Source organism: Panulirus ornatus, chromosome 18, assembly GCF_036320965.1.
Source record: "Panulirus ornatus isolate Po-2019 chromosome 18, ASM3632096v1, whole genome shotgun sequence".
Lineage (NCBI taxonomy): Eukaryota > Metazoa > Arthropoda > Malacostraca > Decapoda > Palinuridae > Panulirus > Panulirus ornatus.
Window position 1 is genome coordinate 6,021,752 of NC_092241.1, and position 12,500 is coordinate 6,034,251.

The 12,500-nt window shown below is 36.9% G+C and overlaps 1 protein-coding gene across 1 annotated transcript in view; it reads right to left on the reverse strand.

The window, feature by feature from the left end:
- Window positions 1-12,500, reverse strand: part of LOC139754966 (PI-actitoxin-Aeq3a-like) — a 73,224-nt gene that overhangs the window by 27,969 nt on the left and 32,755 nt on the right. The window lies entirely within an intron of this gene.

A 12,500-nucleotide genomic window follows, 5' to 3' on the forward strand; every position in this document is an offset into this window, starting at 1 on the left:
GGTGTCCCCCCCCCTGATCCTAAAATAGTCAAAGGAAAACATTAAATCCAAAAAGGTTTGAGACCACGAGATCCTATAGCCTGGCCATGCGAGACGAGACTTGTGTGTCTTCGAAGTAACCTGTTTTATAACCTTGGTGTACAACCTCCCTTCGAAGTAACCTGTTTTATAACCTTGATGTACAACCTCCCTTCGAAGTAACCTGTTTTATAACCTTGGTGTACAACCCCACTTCGAAGTAACCTGTTTTATAACCTTGATGTACAACCTCCCTTCGAAGTAACCTGTTTTATAACCTTGGTGTACAACCCCACTTCAAAGTAACCTGTTTTATAACCTTGATGTACAACCTCCCTTCGAAGTAACCTGTTTTATAACCTTGATGTACAACCTCCCTTCGAAGTAACCTGTTTTATAACCTTGGTGTTCAACCCCCTTCGAAGACCAGAGGAAACCCACAACCCCCCCCTGATCTACAACTCGATGAAAGAAGATGAGACCCCAAAACCCAGATGGCGAAGGAAGCATTGACGGTGGTCATAATGAGCGAATGGGGGACACGAAGTCTTCGCTCTTGTGGGCTTCAACTCTGAGGGGAGGAGGAGGGATGTATAGACTTAGATCCTACCAGGGGATGGAGTACGACGTGGATAGGTTTAGAATCCTTGCCTGTGTCCCAGTCGCTATTAGAAAGCCCGTCGAGTCAGAAGAGAGGATGTACCATCGGTTCTTGAAGCAGTCTTCGCGCGAAAGGAACTTCGAAGTTGTAAACATCATCTATGAACCTCCACCTTCAGGAGTGAACATCTGGTTCTTGAGACGATCTAGATAGTTAAAGGTGGGATCCAAGAGCTTAAACACTGAGAGTTAACCCCTAAAATGGTATTAAGAATAAGGATTGGGAACTCGAAACGCGATCCAGTAACTCAGGGCAATGGACGAGGGAGAGGGCCGTATGAAATGACCTGGAAAGGAGAGAGTCAAGGTGTACTGGATTATAGTGAAATCTACGACCAGGGCTTTGAAAGGAACGTACGCAGCACACTAAGGTATAGCGAAATGGTGGAGGAGGTGGAAGAGGTGGTTGGCTATACCCCGCGTCAAAATGGAATGAATGGATTCATAGATAATAGCAGAACAGGGGAACGCACGAACACATACTGCAGGAGAAACACCACACAAAGGAAATAGGATATGTGTGTATCACTTCACTACGATGGGCTCTGAACAAAGCTTGGAAGTAAATGTGAAAAATAAACGATTTCGTATGACGTAGACATCTGACTCCGCCTAAACACACAGACACACACACACACACACACACACACACACACACACACACACACACACAGAGGCAGAAATTCACCACACTCTCCTCTATTTCGACTGCTTCATGAAGGTATCCATCAAGATACGTAGATAAGATTGCGATTGAAACACAGACGGTCAGACGAAAAGAAACACATCCCTTCCCCCTAAAAAAAAAATAGCTTTCATAGATTCATAAGAAGCAAACGAATGCTCTAACGGGTACAAAGCCATTTGAGTAAGGGGCTCAAAGGGCTCTTGTCACAGATGAAGACATGGACGGAAAGCTGAATGGGCAATTCGAAAAAGGAATGTTGACCATCATCACACTTGAGTGTGCAAGGGCCGCCAGCCAGAGACACTGGGGTGGGCTCGCTCGACACCTTAACGAGAGATATCTCTATTATCACAAGTAGTGAGACTCATAGATAAGAGATAAGAAATCCTTGTCTAATTGGTGGATTGAGAACCATATGAGAACACAGGGCAAGACTCCTGTGTGTGTGTGTGTGTGTGTGTGTGTGTGTGTGTGTGTGTGTGTGTGTGTGTGTGTGTGTAGGTGGTGTGTGTGTGTGTGTGTGTAGGTGGGTGTGTAGGTGGGTGTGTGTGTGTGTCAGTATCTATACACCGACTATCCGGAGTGACCAAATGAGCAGCTGGGTTGGCTGCGGGCCGACTGCCTTGCCAGGGATTCGAACCCAGACACATCTCATAGTTATCCAACGTCGACCACCCCCCCTCATATAATCTAGATATTCCCCCTTTTTTTAAGGTTTTTAAGGTTCACAATGACCTTAAATTAGTTAGTGTGTTATTGTGAACACCATCAGTGGGTGAATAACACTCTTGTTATATTGTTATTTTTGTTATATTTCGCGACTCGTATTTCGGGTATCAAGAGAGACATATACGACCATGAGTATATCTAAGAATATATTCATATGAATATATTAAGAATATATTCATATGAATATATTAAGAATATATTCACATGAATATATTAAGAATATATTCATATGAATATATTAAGAATATATTCATATGAATATATTAAGAATATATTCATATAAATGCATAAAGAATAAATTCAGATGAACATATTGAGAATATATTCATATGAATGTATTAAGAAAAAGTTCATATGAATATATTAAGAATATATTTAATATGAATATATTGAGAATATATTCATATGAATGTATTAAGAATAAATTCATATGAATATATTAAGAATATATTCATATGAATGTATTAAGAATATATTCATATGAATGTATTAAGAATATATTCATGTGAACATATTAAGAATATATTCATATGAATACATTAAAAATATATTCATGTGAATGTATTAAGAATAAATTCATATGAATGTATTAAGAATAAATTCATATGAATGTATTAAGAATAAATTCATATGAATACATTAAAAATATATTCATATGAATGCATTAAGAATATATTCATATGAATGTATTAAGAATATATTCATATGAATATATTAAGAATATATTCATATGAATGTATTAAGAATAAATTCATATGAATGTATTAAGAATATATTCATATGAATGTATTAAGGATATATTCATATGAATGTATTAAGAATAAATTCATATGAATGTATTAAGAATATTTTCATATGAATATATTGCTTAAATAAAATAATTATCTAAATGATTACTTAGAGAAAGATAATTATCTAAATGGCTACTTAGAGAAAAATAATTATCTAAATGATTACTTAGAGAAAAATAATTATCTAAATGATTACTTAGAGAAAACTAATGATCTAAATGATTACTTAGAGAAAAATAATTATCTAAATGATTACTTAGAGAAAAATAATTATCTAAATGATTAGAGAAAAATAATTATCTAAATGATTACTTTGAGAAAAATGATTATCTAAATGATTACTTAGAGAAAAATAATTATCTAAATGATTACTTAGAGAAAAATAATTATCTAAATGATTCCTTAGAGAAAATAATTATCTAAATGATTACTTAGAGAAAAATAATTATCTGAATGATTACTTTGAGAAAAATAATCATCTAAATGATTACTTGGAGAAAAATAGGTATCTAAATGATTACTTAGAGAAAAATAATTATCTGAATGATTACTTTGAGAAAAATAATTATCTAAATGATGACTTGAAGAAAAATGATTATCTAAATGATTACTAAAAGAAAAATAATTATCTAAATGATTACTTAGAGAAAAATAATTACCTAAATGATTACTTAGAGAAAAATAATTATCTAATGATTACTTAGAGAAAAATAATTATCTAAATGATTACTTAGAGAAAAGAAATTATCTAAATGATTACTTAGAGAAAAATAATGATCTAAATGATTACTTAGAGATAAAAAATGATCTAAATGATTACTTAGAGAAAAATAATTATCTAAATGATTACATAAAGATGATTATCTAGATGATTGCTTAAAGAAAAATAATGATCTAAATGATTACTTAGAGAAAAATAATGATCTAAATGATTACTTAGAGAAAAATAAGTATCTAAATGTTTACTTAGAGAAAAATAATTATCTAAACGATTACGTAGAGAAAAATAATTATCTAAATGATAACTTAGAGAAAAATAATTATCTAAATAATTACTTAGAGAAAAATAATTATCTAATGATTACTTAGAGAAAAATAATTATCTAAATGATTACTTAGAGAAAAGAAATTATCTAAATGATCACTTAGAGAAAAATAATGATCTAAATGATTACTTAGAGATAAAAAAATGATCTAAATGATTACTTAAAAAAAATAATTATCTAAAGGATTACATAGAGAAAGATGATTATCTAGATGATTGCTTAGAGAAAAATAATGATCTAAATGATTACTTAGAGAAAAATAATCATCTAAATGATTACTTAGAGAAAAATAATCATCTAAATGATTACTTAGAGAAAAATAATCATCTAAATGATTACTTAGAGAAAAATAATCATCTAAATGATTACTTAGAGAAAAATAATTATCTAAATGATTACATAGAGAAAGATGATTATCTAGATGATTGCTTAAAGAAAAACAATCATCTAAATGATTACTTAGAGAAAAATAAGTATCTAAATGTTTACTTAGAGAAAAATGATTATCTAAACGATTACGTAGAGAAAAATAATAATCTAAATGATTACTTAGAGAAAAATACGTATCTAAATGATTACTTAGAGAAAAATAAGTATCTAAATTATTAGAGAAATATAATCGCCTTTTTATCATTCATTTTGACTGATTTTAAACCATGGTTATGGAAAAGGCGATTTTTTTTCAACTATATTTTTTTAAATCACATATCAAAATTTCTGGCCAATACAGAATTTTCATGTCAAAGGAAAAAGTCATATTGTGAGTTATCGCTATATGCATATCGTGGCGTATATTCTCGGCAATGAAGTCATAGCTATTACATGTGTGGCGGTGGTAAGCGACGAGAATGGATGAAGGCAAGAACGTATGATGTTCATGTGTATACGTGTATATGTCTGTGTATGTGTATGTATATGTGCGTGTATGGGTGTTTATGTATACACTTGTGTATACGAGTGGATGGGCCATTCTTCATCTGTTTCTTGGCGATACCTGGCTGACGCGGGAAACGGCGATAATGTAACTAATGAGATTCATACGGACGTATTTTGTGCAGTCTGTCCATTGTCCTTGGTCTTTAATGCATCATTTACACACACACACACACACACACACACACACACACACACACACACACACTCTCTCTCTCTCTCTCTCTCTCTCTCTCTCCCAACTGACTTATATTTCTCTCTTATGTTCTCCCCTGATAATGATGTGATTATTACACGAAAGTGCACTTGGGAACTTATCGTGTTTTATTTTCCCCCGTGGACTCATAGAATATACTTGATCACGCGCAAAATTGTGACCATTTCCATTACATACATCTCTCTCTCTCTCTCTCTCTCTCTCTCTCTCTCTCTCTCTCTCTCTCTCTCTCTCTCTCTCTCTCAATAATTTACGTAGCACATTATCATCTTCACCTCTCAGTATATTTTCACCACCTATATATATATATATATATATATATATATATATATATATATATATATATATATATATATATATATATATATCATATACATTAAGACTTTCGTAAACTGCAACCACATTTTCTTTTGCGCCTCAGACCAGCGTTCATTTTCTCTGGTCTTCTCTGCGCGCTACATGATAGAGCAGGTGTCACATTTATTAGCTCTCGTATTCAAACATCTCACTTCATGAAAATTTCACAGAAAATGAGTTTTCCCAACTCCGTCCACGAAAGGATCCTCAAGTGCTAACTATAAATTGGGTTGGGAAAGAGTTCAGACCCTATACATTGAGTTTCGGTAGAGGAGTTGAGAAAGATTTCATATATATATATATATATATATATATATATATATATATATATATATATATATAAATATTGGAAAGGATCACAATTTTGCGCGTGATCAAGATATAACTATGAGTCCACGGGGAAAATGAAATACGAAAAGTTCCCAAGTGCACTTTCGTGTAATAATCACATCATCAGGGGAGACACAAGAGAGAAATATAACAGTCAGTTGATATACATCGAAGAGACGAAGCTAGGACGCCATTTGGTAAACTTGTTTACCAAATATATATATATATATATATATATATGCTATTGACGTTTGTGTGAATAAATTGTACATTTCCTTTTCCATAGCCAGAGGTTGAACCATTATGTGACATTCATTTTTTTCATTCATTTCAAGCTAAAAGTTTGTTTTATAAATTGTTTCTTACATTTTTCATATGTATATATATGTATGTGTGTGTGTGTGTGTGTATGTGCGTATGTATGTGTATGTGTGTGTGTGTGTATATGTATATATATGTGTATATTATCCCTGGGGATAGGGGTGAAAGAATACTTCCCACGTATTCCTCGCGTGTCGTAGAAAGCGACTAGAGGGGACGGGAGCGGGGGGCCGGAAATCCTCCCCTCCTTGTATTAACTTTCTAAAATGGGAAACAGAAGAAGGAGTCACGCGGGGAGTGATCATCCTCCTCGAAGGCTCAGAGTGGGATGCCTAAATGTGTGTGGATGTAACCAAGATGTGAAAAAAGGAGAGATAGGTAGTATGTTTGAGGAAAGGAACCTGGATGTTTTGGCTCTGAGTGAAACGAAGCTCAAGGGTAAAGGGGAAGAGTGGTTTGGAAATGTCTGGGGAGTGAAGTCAGGGGTTAGTGAGAGGACAAGAGCAAGGGAAGGAGTAGCAATACTCCTGAAACAGGAGTTGTGGGAGTATGTGATAGAATGCAAGAAAGTAAATTCTCGATTAATATGGGTAAAACTGAAAGTTGATGGAGAGAGGTGGGTGATTATTGGTGCATATGCACCTGGGCATGAGAAGAAAGATCATGAGAGGCAAGTGTTTTGGGAGCAGCTAAATGAGTGTGTTAGCGGTTTTGATGCACGAGACCGGGTTATAGTGATGGGTGATTTGAATGCAAAGGTGAGTAATGTGGCAGTTGAGGGAATAATTGGTATGCATGGGGTGTTCAGTGTTGTAAATGGAAATGGTGAAGAGCTTGTAGATTTATGTGCTGAAAAAGGACTGATGATTGGGAATACCTGGTTTAAAAAGCGAGATATACATAAGTATACTTATGTAAGTAGGAGAGATGGCCAGAGAGCGTTATTGGATTACGTGTTAATTGACAGGCGCGCGAAAGAGAGACTTTTGGATGTTAATGTGCTGAGAGGTGCAACTGGAGGGATGTCTGATCATTATCTTGTGGAGGCTAAGGTGAAGATTAGTATGGGTTTTCAGAAAAGAGGAGTGAATGTTGGGGTGAAGAAGGTGGTGAGAGTAAGTGAGCTTGGGAAGGAGACCTGTGTGGGGAAGTACCAGGAGAGACTGTGTACAGAATGGAAAAAGGTGAGAACAATGGAAGTAAGGGGAGTGGGGGAGGAATGGGATGTATTTAGGGAATCAGTGATGGATTGCGCAAAAGATGCTTGTGGCATGAGAAGAGTGGGAGGTGGGCTGTTTAGAAAGGGTAGTGAGTGGTGGGATGAAGAAGTAAGAGTATTAGTGAAAGAGAAGAGAGAGGCATTTGGACGATTTTTGCAGGGAAAAAATGCAATTGAGTGGGAGAAGTATAAAAGAAAGAGACAGGAGGTCAAGAGAAAGGTGCAAGAGGTGAAAAAAAGGGCAAATGAGAGTTGGGGTGAGAGACTATCAGTAAATTTTAGGGAGAATAAAAAGATGTTCTGGAAGGAGGTAAATAGGGTGCGTAAGACAAGGGAGCAAATGGGAACTTCAGTGAAGGGCGCAAATGGGGAGGTGATAACAAGTAGCGGTGATGTGAGAAGGAGATGGAATGAGTATTTTGAAGGTTTGTTGAATGTGTCTGATGACAGAGTGGCAGATATAGGGTGTTTTGGTCGAGGTGGTGTGCAAAGTGAGAGGGTTAGGGAAAATGATTTGGTAAACAGAGAAGAGGTAGTAAAAGCTTTGCGGAAGATGAAAGCCGGCAAGGCAGCAGGTTTGGATGGTATTGCAGTGGAATTTATTAAAAAAGGGGGTGACTGTATTGTTGACTGGTTGGTAAGGTTATTTAATGTATGTATGACTCATGGTGAGGTGCCTGAGGATTGGCGGAATGCGTGCATAGTGCCATTGTACAAAGGCAAAGGGGATAAGAGTGAGTGCTCAAATTACAGAGGTATAAGTTTGTTGAGTATTCCTGGTAAATTATATGGGAGGGTATTGATCGAGAGGGTGAAGGCATGTACAGAGCATCAGATTGGGGAAGAGCAGTGCGGTTTCAGAAGTGGTAGAGGATGTGTGGATCAGGTGTTTGCTTTGAAGAATGTATGTGAGAAATACTTAGAAAAGCAAATGGATTTGTATGTAGCATTTATGGATCTGGAGAAGGCATATGATAGAGTTGATAGAGATGCTCTGTGGAAGGTATTAAGAATATATGGTGTGGGAGGCAAGTTGTTAGAAGCAGTGAAAAGTTTTTATCGAGGATGTAAGGCATGTGTACGTGTAGGAAGAGAGGAAAGTGATTGGTTCTCAGTGAATGTAGGTTTGCGGCAGGGGTGTGTGATGTCTCCATGGTTGTTTAATTTGTTTATGGATGGGGTTGTAAGGGAGGTAAATGCAAGAGTCCTGGAAAGAGGGGCAAGTATGAAGTCTGTTGGGGATGAGAGAGCTTGGGAAGTGAGTCAGTTGTTGTTCGCTGATGATACAGCGCTGGTGGCTGATTCATGTGAGAAACTGCAGAAGCTGGTGACTGAGTTTGGTAAAGTGTGTGAAAGAAGAAAGTTGAGAGTAAATGTGAATAAGAGCAAGGTTATTAGGTACAGTAGGGGTGAGGGTCAAGTCAATTGGGAGGTGAGTTTGAATGGAGAAAAACTGGAGGAAGTGAAGTGTTTTAGATATCTGGGAGTGGATCTGTCAGCGGATGGAACCATGGAAGCGGAAGTGGATCATAGGGTGGGGGAGGGGGCGAAAATTTTGGGAGCCTTGAAAAATGTGTGGAAGTCGAGAACATTATCTCGGAAAGCGAAAATGGGTATGTTTGAGGGAATAGTGGTTCCAACAATGTTGTATGGTTGCGAGGCGTGGGCTATGGATAGAGATGTGCGCAGGAGGATGGATGTGCTGGAAATGAGATGTTTGAGGACAATGTGTGGTGTGAGGTGGTTTGATCGAGTAAGTAACGTAAGGGTAAGAGAGATGTGTGGAAATAAAAAGAGCGTGGTTGAGAGAGCAGAAGAGGGTGTTTTGAAATGGTTTGGGCACATGGAGAGAATGAGTGAGGAGAGATTGACCAAGAGGATATATGTGTCGGAGGTGGAGGGAACGAGGAGAAGAGGGAGACCAAATTGGAGGTGGAAAGATGGAGTGAAAAAGATTTTGTGTGATCGGGGCCTGAACATGCAGGAGGGTGAAAGGAGGGCAAGGAATAGAGTGAATTGGAGTCATGTGGTATACAGGGGTTGACGTGCTGTCAGTGGATTGAATCAAGGCATGTGAAGCGTCTGGGGTAAACCATGGAAAGCTGTGTAGGTATGTATATTTGCGTGTGTGGACGTGTGTATGTACATGTGTATGGGGGGGGGGGGGGGGTTGGGCCATTTCTTTCGTCTGTTTCCTTGCGCTACCTCGCAAACGCGGGAGACAGCGACAAAGTATAAAAAAAAAAAAAAAAAAAAATATATATATATATATATATATATATATATATATATATATATATATATACATACATATATATATATATATATATATATATATATATATATATATATATATATATATATATATATATATATATATATATATATATATACATATAGCGAGGTAGGTAGAGCCAAGAAAGAGACGAAGAAAGACACATCCACTCACAAGCACATTAGATATAGACATATACGTATATGCACATGCACATACATATATACATATATACACATGTACATATTCATCCTTACTCGCCTTCATCCATTCTCGGCGCCACCCCGCTCCCACAAGGAACAGCATCCCCACCCCAAGCGTCATATATAAATATATATATATATATATATATATATATATATATATATATATATATATATATATATATATATATATATATATCCCTGGGGAAATGGCGATAAGTTTGAAAGAAAAAAAGATATATATATATATATATATATATATATGAAGATAAAATCGCAGGTCGATAGGAGTTTAAACGACTGATTCTATAAGAATCTTCATAAAACACAATACACAACACCGTTTCACGAAGACAAACTCTCCTCATCAGATACAAACACCTTATAAAGGTTCGAATCACAACACAAAGGCTTGTACACCCTGTTGTCGCCATGCCAGTGTATACACTGGCATAACCATTAAAGGGAGGGCTGGGGGTATGATGCCTTGTGGGTAAAGGGGGACTGTGTGTGTGTGTGTGTGTGTGTGTGTGTGTGTGTGTGTGTGTGTGTGGGGTAGTCGTTGTAGACCTGAAGAGCGAAATGCGTGTGTTGAACTGCTCTTCTTCCTTAGTGTGTCTTAATAATTCCTCCAAAATGATGTGGTTGATAATAAGATGCACTTGGTACCAGGGGACCAAATTAGACTTATTAAGTACAAGTAATTAAGAGAGAGATTGATTGACGTTACGGGTGGTGTAAAATCTAATGAGGGGGTTACGATGTGATTGGGTTGTTAGGCTTAGGTTATAGGGCAATCATCTTGTTAATATGAGTCAACTACCTAATGAGGGGGTTACGATGTGATTGGGTTGTTAGGCTTAGGTTACAGGGCCTAAGCTTCGTTAATGTGTACGAACAGCAGTTACAGTGGTCAACCCTACGTATTGTATGTCCGTGCCAACAGCATCTCTCACTTGCTGTTTTACTAGTCTGGCCAATGTATATATATACATCCTTACATGCCTTCCATTTGACGGCGTAAACACTCCTTGTTTTCTAATAAACTGGCCTAGCTTTAATTAGTCTTTTAATGGTAGTGTTATTGCACTGGAAGGCACCATCAAAAACACTGTATCTTTTTTATTTCTCTTTTTGTTTTTGTAGTGTTTCTCTTACATTAGCTAAGTTAGGTGAATTGGAACAAAGCTAAAATCTCAAACCTATTATAATTTTTTACATTTTCTGGTTACGAGGTGAAAAAGATTGTCTTCTTGGTACACACACACACACACACACACACACACACACACACACACACACACACACACACTGCCTGTCTCTCTCTCTCTCTCTCTCTCTCTCTCTCTCTCTCTCTCTCCTTTTGTGAACTTTGTTTCGGCATCTCTCTCTCTCTCTCTCTCTCTCTCTCTCTCTCTCTCTCTCTCTCTCTCTCTCTCTCTCTCTCTCTCTCTCTCTCTCCTTTTGTAGACTTTGTTTCGGCATCTCTCTCTCTCTCTCTCTCTCTCTCTCTCTCTCTCTCTCTCTCTCTCTCTCTCTCTCTCTCTCTCTCTCTCAACCGGAACCAAACCAAACACAAAAGAAATCCATTCAGGAAACGTAAGAAAAAAAAAATAATAATAATAATAGTAAAGAGGGCCTACACAGGGTACTCCATGTACTACACAGACACACACACACACACACACACTACACACACACACACACACACTACACACACACACACACACTACACACACACACACACACACACACCTTCCTCGTCGAAATGTATCCGTTACTATTTGACAACAAAGGATAAAAGATCAAGGATTTTACAGCTCACAAAATATTGAAATATTCTCCTCCTCTCCAGTTCACACTCCGTGAGAATATGTATATACATATTTATTCTTATTTTTTATTATTATTTTGCTTTGTCGCTGTCTCCCGCGTTTGCGAGGTAGCGCAAGGAAACAGACGAAAGAAATGGCCCCAACCCACCCCCATACACATGTATATACATACACGTCCACACACGCAAATATACATACCTATACATCTCAAGGTACACATATATATATACACACACACAGACACATACATATATACACATGCACACAATTCACACTGTCTGCCTTCATTCATTCCCATCGCCACCTCGCCACACATGGGATATCATCCCCCTCCCCCCTCATGTGTGCGAGGTAGCGCTAGGAAAAGACAACAAAGGCCCCATATATATATATATATATATATATATATATATATATATATATATATATATATATATATATATATATATATATATATATACACACACGGTTTCAGAAGTGGTAGAGGATGTGTGGATCAGGTGTTTGCTTTGAAGAATGTATGTGAGAAATACTTAGAAAAGCAAATGGATTTGTATGTAGCATTTATGGATCTGGAGAAGGCATATGATAGAGTTGATAGAGATGCTCTGTGGAAGGTATTAAGAATATATGGTGTGGGAGGCAAGTTGTTAGAAGCAGTGAAAAGTTTTTATCGAGGATGTAAGGCATGTGTACGTGTAGGAAGAGAGGAAAGTGATTGGTTCTCAGTGAATGTAGGTTTGCGGCAGGGGTGTGTGATGTCTCCATGGTTGTTTAATTTGTTTATGGATGGGGTTGTAAGGGAGGTAAATGCAAGAGTCCTGGAAAGAGGGGCAAGTATGAAGTCTGTTGGGGATGAGAGAGCTTGGGAAGTGAGT